The sequence below is a fragment of the Malania oleifera genome, chromosome 4 (assembly GCF_029873635.1).
Source record: "Malania oleifera isolate guangnan ecotype guangnan chromosome 4, ASM2987363v1, whole genome shotgun sequence".
In the NCBI taxonomy this organism is placed as follows: Eukaryota; Viridiplantae; Streptophyta; class Magnoliopsida; order Santalales; family Ximeniaceae; genus Malania; species Malania oleifera.
Window position 1 is genome coordinate 100,396,235 of NC_080420.1, and position 9,262 is coordinate 100,405,496.

Genomic DNA, 9,262 nt, shown 5'->3' on the forward strand with positions numbered 1-9,262 from the left:
ATATATATATATATATATATATATATATATGATATGTGTTCCAAAGATCAAAACCCAATATAATATTCTTCAGAAAATATCCTTCAATAACATATATATTATGAACACTAAGGATATTTAATCAAATGGTTTTTTAATATAGAAAATATTGAGTCTTTAACTGAATACACACTTGATTTAAAACCGTTTAACCAATGGCTAAAAACTTTTCTCGAATAGTGATCTTGTCAAAACAATCTTAACGTATATGAATACACTCAAGATCAATAATATGTAATCATATATTTTGAGATGAAAAACACTTTGAAAAAGAATATTAACAAACAAACTGATTTGTCAAACCTCAGTACCAAGTTGATTGCACAACAATCACAAGAAAGTTTTTTGAAGATCAACATAGCTTTAACTCAGATTTAAAGTATAAGATTTGAAATCCCAATGAAGAACTTAGTAGTGTACTCTCCCAAGTTATGTTAATCGTACAATATGCTCAATCGTATGCTGAAAATTCTTTCTCTTCTTTCTCTCGTAGTTCTTTTAGGGCACTATTGTTTAGATGTTGATTATATAGGTAGCCTTGCCCTTAGAATGAATCTTAATCGTTGGATCAAAAAATAACTCGCGTGTTCTCTCATTAAAAAATCAAAATTTTAACTTTCCCTTAAGTTTAGATGACTGAGGATTAAGGCCCAGACGACTAAGGTTCCTTAGAGTTTCAAAAAAATTAACCTGGACACAGGGTCAGACAACTAAAGTTGGGGTTCAGTCTTTTGAAGTGTCGGGTTCAGACGATTGAAGTTTGAGTTCGGTGTTCTGATATGCTTCTACCAGGTTCTGTGATTCACCATTAATTCTTCAGATGACTGAACTTAATCTTCGGTCTTCTGAAGAAATTCTTCAGATGAGTGAGCTTAACTTCGGTCTTGTGAAGTTGAATCTTCAGACGACTGAACGTGAAGTTTGGTCTTCTGAACTGTTCATTTCCTCGATTTTTTATTTTTAGTTTAAAAAATATGCTTTGCTCTCTTTCTTTGCTCTTTTATAAAATATTTTTCTGGGTTTTAAAAATATCTCTAAGTTTATAAATATCCCCTAATGATGTTTATGAGATGTATGAGTCCTAAGGTCAGTCTAGGATATATTTTGAGCCTCAAATTAAATCATTTGAAATATGTGAATACATGAGTTCAAAATACCCATTCCCATGATGATCTTGAACTTACGGCTTGCATCTTCATTCTTCAACTCTTTTAATTCCATGGATTGTGCCAAGTTGTGTATGCATTAATCTTCATGACTTCCATGACTTGTTATTCTTCCGTGCATGCTAAATATTGTTCTTGTTCACAATCTTAATGCACAGATCAATTATCAAGTGATTTGTCATTATCAAAAAAGGATTGGACTCATAGAGTCAACAATCTTCCCCTTTTTGATGATGACAAATACAAGAACAAAAATATAGAGTGGGTTACGCCTAACAAAGCTCCTTCTCAAATAATGCACAAATATAGCAACTGAAATATGCTGATGCCAAATGAAATATGCTCATATGACGTATACTCATGCTCATGCACATTTAGTTTGGCCATTTTTGCTAGCCTGAATCTTCTCCTACACATTCAACTATGCTAACCATTTTTTCCCATTTTTGCTAGTCTGATTCTTCTCCCCCATTTGACATCAACAAAAAGGTGTAGAATAATACATGAGTGGACATAATCTTATAATCTTCTCCCCTTTTAAAGCTTAAAGTTTTAAACTCATTCAACCATCAGATTTGAAAATTTTGTACTTTGAGACGTGTCTCCCTGTGTTAATTCAATTTACTCCTCCCCCTTGCTAATGCAGAAAGCTGTGTTATTGAATGTAAATTGCAATGTGAACATACACAATGTTGCAAATTTCAAAGATTATGTGATGATTAACATGTGTATGTCAAGAAACTCTTATTATGATGTGAGTTTAATACCAAATGTTAACAAATGTGATACCAAATAAGAACAAATGAGCTAAAATTGAAACTTTTTTAACAAATTGTGAATATTAAGTGACATTGCTCCCTCTGAATTAAGTCATCTAATATAATTCTAGGCAACCTCTCGACTATGCATCGGACTTGATTCTCGCCTAATTTGGATAAACCTATCATTCGCAAGTGGTTTCGTGAATATGTCTACATATTGTTCATCCGTGCATACAAACTCAAGTGTCACATCTCCTTTTTGCACATGATCACGAAAAAAATGATGTCTTGTTTCTATATGTTGAGTTTGTGAATGTAATATAGGATTCTTTGAGATGTTTATTGCACTCATATTGTCGCATCTCATATCCGTCAGTTTTTACTTCATGTATAGTGTTTGAGCACAACAACTTCCTACCGCTACATATTCAACCTTAGTTTTGGAAAAAGCTATTGAATTCTATTTCTTGGAAAACCAAGAGATTAATGAATGTCCTAAAAAATGACATGTACCACTCGTACTCTTCCTATATACTTTGCTACCAGAAAAATTAGCATCTGAATAGCTGATAATTTCAAAAAATGTATACTTAGGATACCATAACCCAAGTTCCATGGTTCCTATCAGGTATTTAAGTATTCGTTTAACAGCTAACAAATGTGACTCTTTTGGTGCAACCTGAAATCTTGCGCACAAACATACGCTAAACATTATGTCAGGTCTGCTGGTAGTCAGATAAAGTAAGCTATCGATCATTCCACGATAGAGCTTGACATCTACTGGTATACCTTGTTCATCTTTGTCTAATTTCAAAGAAGCACTTATTGGTGTTCCTAGTATTTTTCCATCTTCCATATTAAACTTTTTGAGCAGATCTCTAATGTATTTCGATTGATTTATAAAGATTCCATGTTTCGCTTGTTTGATCTGAAGTCCTAGGAAGAAATTTAGTTCACCCATCATGCTCATCTTAAATTCATTTTGCATAGTACTAGAAAACTCATAACACAGGTCTTTACTTGTAGCTCCAAATATGATATCATCTACGTATACTTGAACTAGGAGCATATCATCTTTCTTAGACTTTATAAAGTGTGTTGTGTCTATCCTTCCTTTGATAAATCCATTATCCAGTAGAAAGCCATTTAATCTCTCATACCAAGCTCTAGGAGCTTTCTTTAAGTCGTACAAGGCTTTTGTTAGTCTATAAAAGTGGTCTAGATTCTTATGGTTTTCAAAGCCTAAAATTATTCTACATATACCTTTTCACCTATGTAGCCATTTAAAAACGCGCTTTTGACATCGATTTGATATAGCTTGAAATCCTTAAAAGCAGCATAGGCTAAAAGCATTTGAATGGCTTCTATTCTAGCTACAGGTGCAAAGGTTTCTTCAAAATCTATTCCTTCTTCCTGGTTATATCTCTGAGCTACTAGTCTAGTCTTATTTCTAACAACTATCTCATGTTCATCTTTCTTGTTCTTATATATCCATTTTGTTCCAATGATTGTCTTATCCTTAGGTTTAGGAACTAATGTTCATACTTTATTTCTCTCAAATTGGTTTAACTCTTCTTGCATGGACAACACCCACGATTCATCCTCAGTTGCTTCACTCACATTCCTAGGTTCTTCTTGAGATAGAAAGGTAAAATGGCTAATCATATTCCTAAGTGAGGATCGTGTGGCTACTCCACATAATGGTTCACCTATTATTTGATCAATGGGATGATTCTTTGTGTACTTCCATTCCCTAGATGGTTCATTAACCTCATTTTTAACTTGATTAATTTCAGCAGATGGTTCCTTAATTTCATTTTTCTTTCCTGAATCATTTTTAATGGATAGTTTTTCAAATTCCTTATTTATCTCAATTTCATCTTCATCAATCCTTTTTGAGAAGGGATTTGACTCATCGAACACTACATGAATAGATTCTATAACGGTTAATGCTCATTTATTATATACTCTGTAGGCTCTGTAGGCTTTACTATCTAAAGCATACCCTAGGAAGATACCTTCACCTGATTTCATATCAAACTTTCCTAAATGTTCATTGTCTCTAAGTACAAAACATTTACATCCAAAGATATGAAAATATGATATGTTTGGTCTATGACCATTCCATAATTCGTATGGAATCTTATTTAGAGATGGTCTAATCAAAACTCCATTTAGAACATAGCAGGCGGTATTTACTACCTCAACCCAGAAGTACTTAGGTAGTTATGTTCATTAAACATAGTTCTAACTATTTCTTATATAGACCTATTCTTTCTTTCAACTACACCATTTTTCTATGGTCTTCTAGGAGTCGAAAAATTATGAACAATTCCTAATGAATTATAATAGTCTTCTATGCTTTGATTTTAAAATTCTCTACCCCTATCACTTCGAATCTTAGTGACAGCATAACAATTTTCATTTTGAATTTTCTTATACAGATTTATGAATTGTTCACACGCTTAATCTTTGTGACCTAAAAATAGAACCCATGTATATCTTGAATAATCATCAACTATGACGAATGCGTATGATTTTCCTCTTAAACTCTGAATTGGGTTTGGACCAAATAAATCTAAGTGTAACATTTGAAGTGGTCTAGTAGTAGAGATTTCTTTCTTCTTCTTAAAGCTCGTTGTTGCTTGTTTTCCTAGTTGGCATGCATCACAGATTTTATCTTTCACAAATTTAGTCTTAGGCAATCCCTTAACTAATTCTTCCTTAACAAGTTTAGATATTAAGTCTATGTTTGCATGACCTAGTATCCTATGTCAAATCTAACTAATCTCATTTATAGTAGAGAAACAAGTAACATGTTAAGAAGCAAGGTTATCAAGGCTAGTGATGTATATACATTTTCATGACAATCAACAGTAAACAATATTTTTTTTTTTAGATTTGTTCTCTATAGTGCATTTGTCATGTTCAAATGAGACTTTATAACCTTTATCACATAGTCGACTTATACTCAATAAATTATGTTTCAATCCATCAACTAACAACACATTATCAATAACAAGTGAGGGTTCCTTACCAACTTTACCAACTCCAATGATTTTACCTTTAGAGTTGTCCCCAAATGTAACGAATCCTTCATCTTTGGATATGATAGATGCAAATTTTACTTTATCTCCTGTCATGTATCGTAAACATCCGCTGTCCATATACCACTTGTCCTTCGAGGAGGACAATCTCAAGCACATCTGCAGGACATAATCAGATAACTACTTTTGGTACCCAGACTTTCTTAGGTTCATGGGGGTTAATACTAGATTCTCCCTTGAATTTCCAGACTTTCTTAAGTTTGACATATTTATTTTTGAAAGGACAATTAAATTTTATGTGACCCAACCTCTTACATTTAAAACATGTAATATTTCTATGATAGTCTTTAGTTGGAACATACAATTTTGACTTTCTTACAAAATATCTCATATAGAGATGTTTCTGTTTTAGATTCTCCTTCCCATTAAAACCAAGACCTTCCTTATCTGGGAAATTTCTCCGAGTTCCTACGAGTTTTTCAAAGTTATTTTGACCTTCAGTAAATTTACAAATAATCTTAGTTTTATCTTTCAATTTCTTTTCTAACTATTCAATTTTCAAATCCTTATCTTTTATGAGAGATGCATGAGCTTTGTTTTGATGTTCAACTAACTTTGAAAATTCTTTCAATTTTAATTTCAAACCAAAATTTTTCTTATTCATTTTCTCAAGCATTTTAAGGGTGTACAAATATTCCTGATGCAATTCATCATACGAAAGCATGCTATTTTCATTTTTGGATTCACTAGAATAATAAGATGAAGCAGAGCAAAAGGATTGTACCTTGTGGTCATCATGTGCCATCAGACATAGATTCACCATCTCGTCATCACTGGATTCAGATTCTGAACTATTGGTACTGTGTGTGTCCCAGTCCACTTTTAGAGTCTTCTTCTTCTTTTTCTTAAACACTTTCTTCAGCTGGGGACAATCCGGCTTGATGTATCCAAATTCTCTACAATTATAGCACATAGGGGGAATCATCTTTTTGTTTCCTTCTGCTTGGCTCTCCCTTTTTTGCTTTTGAGCCCTTGAGTTTTCTGGTATATTTCTTGTTTTTTCTTATGAACTCTCCAAATCTCTTGGTGATGAGTGTCATGTTGTCATCTGATTCTGAATCACTTCCCTTACTAGAGCCTGAGACGATGCCTTAAGTGCTTTGGCTTTCTTTGCTTTACTTTGCTCATTCTTCCTCTCCTTTATTGTAAGCTCATATGTGATGAGCGATCCAATTAGTTCGTCAACAGACATCTTCTTGAGATTTCTCCCTTCTGCTATTGTTGTAGTTTTTTGCTTCGAAACTAGAGGTAGTCCCCTAAGTATTTTCCTCGTCAACTCATAAGTAGGGTAAGATTTTCCAAGTGCATTTAAAGAATTTGTGATGTGTGTGAATCTAGTGTATATGGATTGAACAGATTTATCAGCAGTCATTTTAAATACTTCATATTCACTAGTGAGTATGTTTATCCTACTATCTTTTACTTCTTTAGTACCTTCATATGTAAATTCTAATTTTTTCCAAATCTCTTTAGTAGAGTTACATGCTATTACCCTATTAAATTCATTTACATCTAGTGCACAAAACAGCAAGTTCATTGCAATGACATTTATTTGCACAGATTTTCAGTCCTCTCCTGTATACTCATCTTTAGTTTTGGATACATTAACCATATCAACTACTTTCATAGGAACATGATTTCTCTCAGTAACTATTTTCCATACCTTTCAATCTACATTTAACAGGTATATGTTCATCCTACGTTTCCAATAGGTGTAATTTACACCATAGAAAATTGGTGGTTTAGTGGATGAGTGTCCCTCACCAAATGGAGTTACCCCGATGTGTGCCATGTGATTTTTTTACAAATGAACAATTACGTCTATGTAAACCATCTCTATTACCAAATGTCAATTTAGGTGTAATACCAAGAAGGGAGTGAGTTGGGTATTTTCAAAATCTTTCAGATTATTTACCACTTAATCCCTAATTTTATATTTAACAAATCAATTGCAGGGATTTAAAACTGATTTAAATTATTATATCAATGAATCCTTTTCACCCAATTAACTATCAAGTGTGTGTGGGGTTATTCAACATACACATACAAGATAGATATTGAAATGCATTGTGGAAAATAAAAGGAGTAAAGGAAAAGAGAAGGCAAACACAATTTTTATGAGGTTCAGCCAACCCGGCCTATATCCTCGCCTTGAGCAACCCACTTAAGGATTCCACTATATCCCTGCTCCTTTAACCGGGATGGAGCTTCCCTTACATCCGCTTCTTACAAGAGGCACAACTTCCTCCTCACCCGATTAACAACTCAAACCGTGATTACAATATATAATATCAAATTTGCAAAACAACTTAAGATTCGCTTCTAACAAAGTTACTGAGTGCAATTGAAACCTAACATAAATTCATATGATGAAACTTGAAGCTCAGTATGTATATAACGATACAGTCGTTGTATGAATGATATACTTCAACACACAATTTCCCTTTTTAAAACTCCCAAAATAATGATATAAGTTGAAGCTTTGGAGAAATTAGGGTTCTAGTTCAGTTTACTTTATGCACGAATATCAAATGTGATCTTATAAAAAAAAAATTTGTCTTGAGTACTATAAAGATCAAGATCAATAAGCTTTATTCCAAATATTCAAAACACGATATAATCTTTATATATGAATATGAATATATATATATATATATATATATATATATATGATATGTGTTCCAAAGATCAAAACCCAATATAATATTCTTCGAAAAATATCCCTCAATAATATATATATATATATATATATATTTATGAACACTAAGGATATTTAATCAAATGATTTTGTAATATAGAAAATATTGAGTCTTTAACTGAATACACACTTGATTTAAAACCGTTTAACCAATGGCTAAAGTTTTTTCTCAAATAGTGATCTTGTCAAAACAATCTTTACGTATATGAATACACTCAAGATCAATAATATGCAATAATATATTTTGAGATGAAAAACACTTTGAAAAAGAATATTAACCAACAAACTGATTTGTCAAACCTCAGTACCAAGTTAATTACACAACAATCACAAGAAAGTCTTTTGAAGATCAACATAACTTTAGCTCAGATTTGAAGTATAAGATTTGAAATCCCAATCAAGAACTCAGCAGTGTATTCTCCTAAGCTGTGCTAATCGTACAATATGCTCAATCGTATGCTAAAAATTCTTTCTCTTCTTTCTTTCGTAGTTCTCTTAGGGCACTAGGGTTTAGATGTTGATTATATAAGTAGCCTTGCCCTTAGAATGAATATTAACCGTTGGATAAAAAAATAACTCGCGTGTTCTCTCATTAAAAAATCAAATTGTTACCTTTCTCGCAAGTTCAAACAACTGAGGGTTAGGGTCCAGACGACTGAGGTTCCTTAGAGTTTCAAAAAAATTAACTTGGACACAGGGTCGGACGACTAAAGTTGGGGTTCAGTCTTCTGAAATGTCGAGTTCAAATCACGAAAGTCTGAGTTTAGTCTTCTGATGTGCTTCTGTCAGGTTTTGTGTTTCACCATTAATTTTTCAGATAACTGAACTTAATCTTCGGTTTTCTAAAGAAATTCTTCAAACGACTGAGCTTAACTTCGATCTTCTAAAGTTGAATCTTCAGATGACTGAACGCGAAGTTTGATCTTTTGAACTGTTCATTTCCTAGATTTTTTCTTTTTAATTTAAAAAATTTGCTTTACTCTTTTTCTTTGCTCTTTTATAAATTATTTTCCGAGGTTTTAAAAATATCTCTAAGTCCATAAATATCCGCTATTGATGTTCATGAGATGCATGAGTCCTAAGGTCAGTTTAGGGTATATTTTGAGCCTTAAATTAAATCATATGAAATATGTGAATATATTAGTTCTAAATACCCATTCTCATGATGATCTTGAACTTACCGCTTGCATCTTCATTCTTCAACTCTTTTAGTTTCATGGATTGTGCCAAGTTGTGTATGTTTTAATCTTCATGACTTCCATGACTTGTTATCCTTCCGTGCATGCTAAATATTGTTCATGTTCACGATCTCAATGCACAAATAAAATACCAAGTGATTTGTCATTATCAAAATAAGATTGGATTCATAGAGTCAACACAAAAAATATTAACTGCGTGGTTGTGTTTTAATTTCTGATCATATGCACTACGTGGATTGGATATTAAATAAACTGAAGATTAATTTAACTTTGGGATTTACGGAAACCAAAA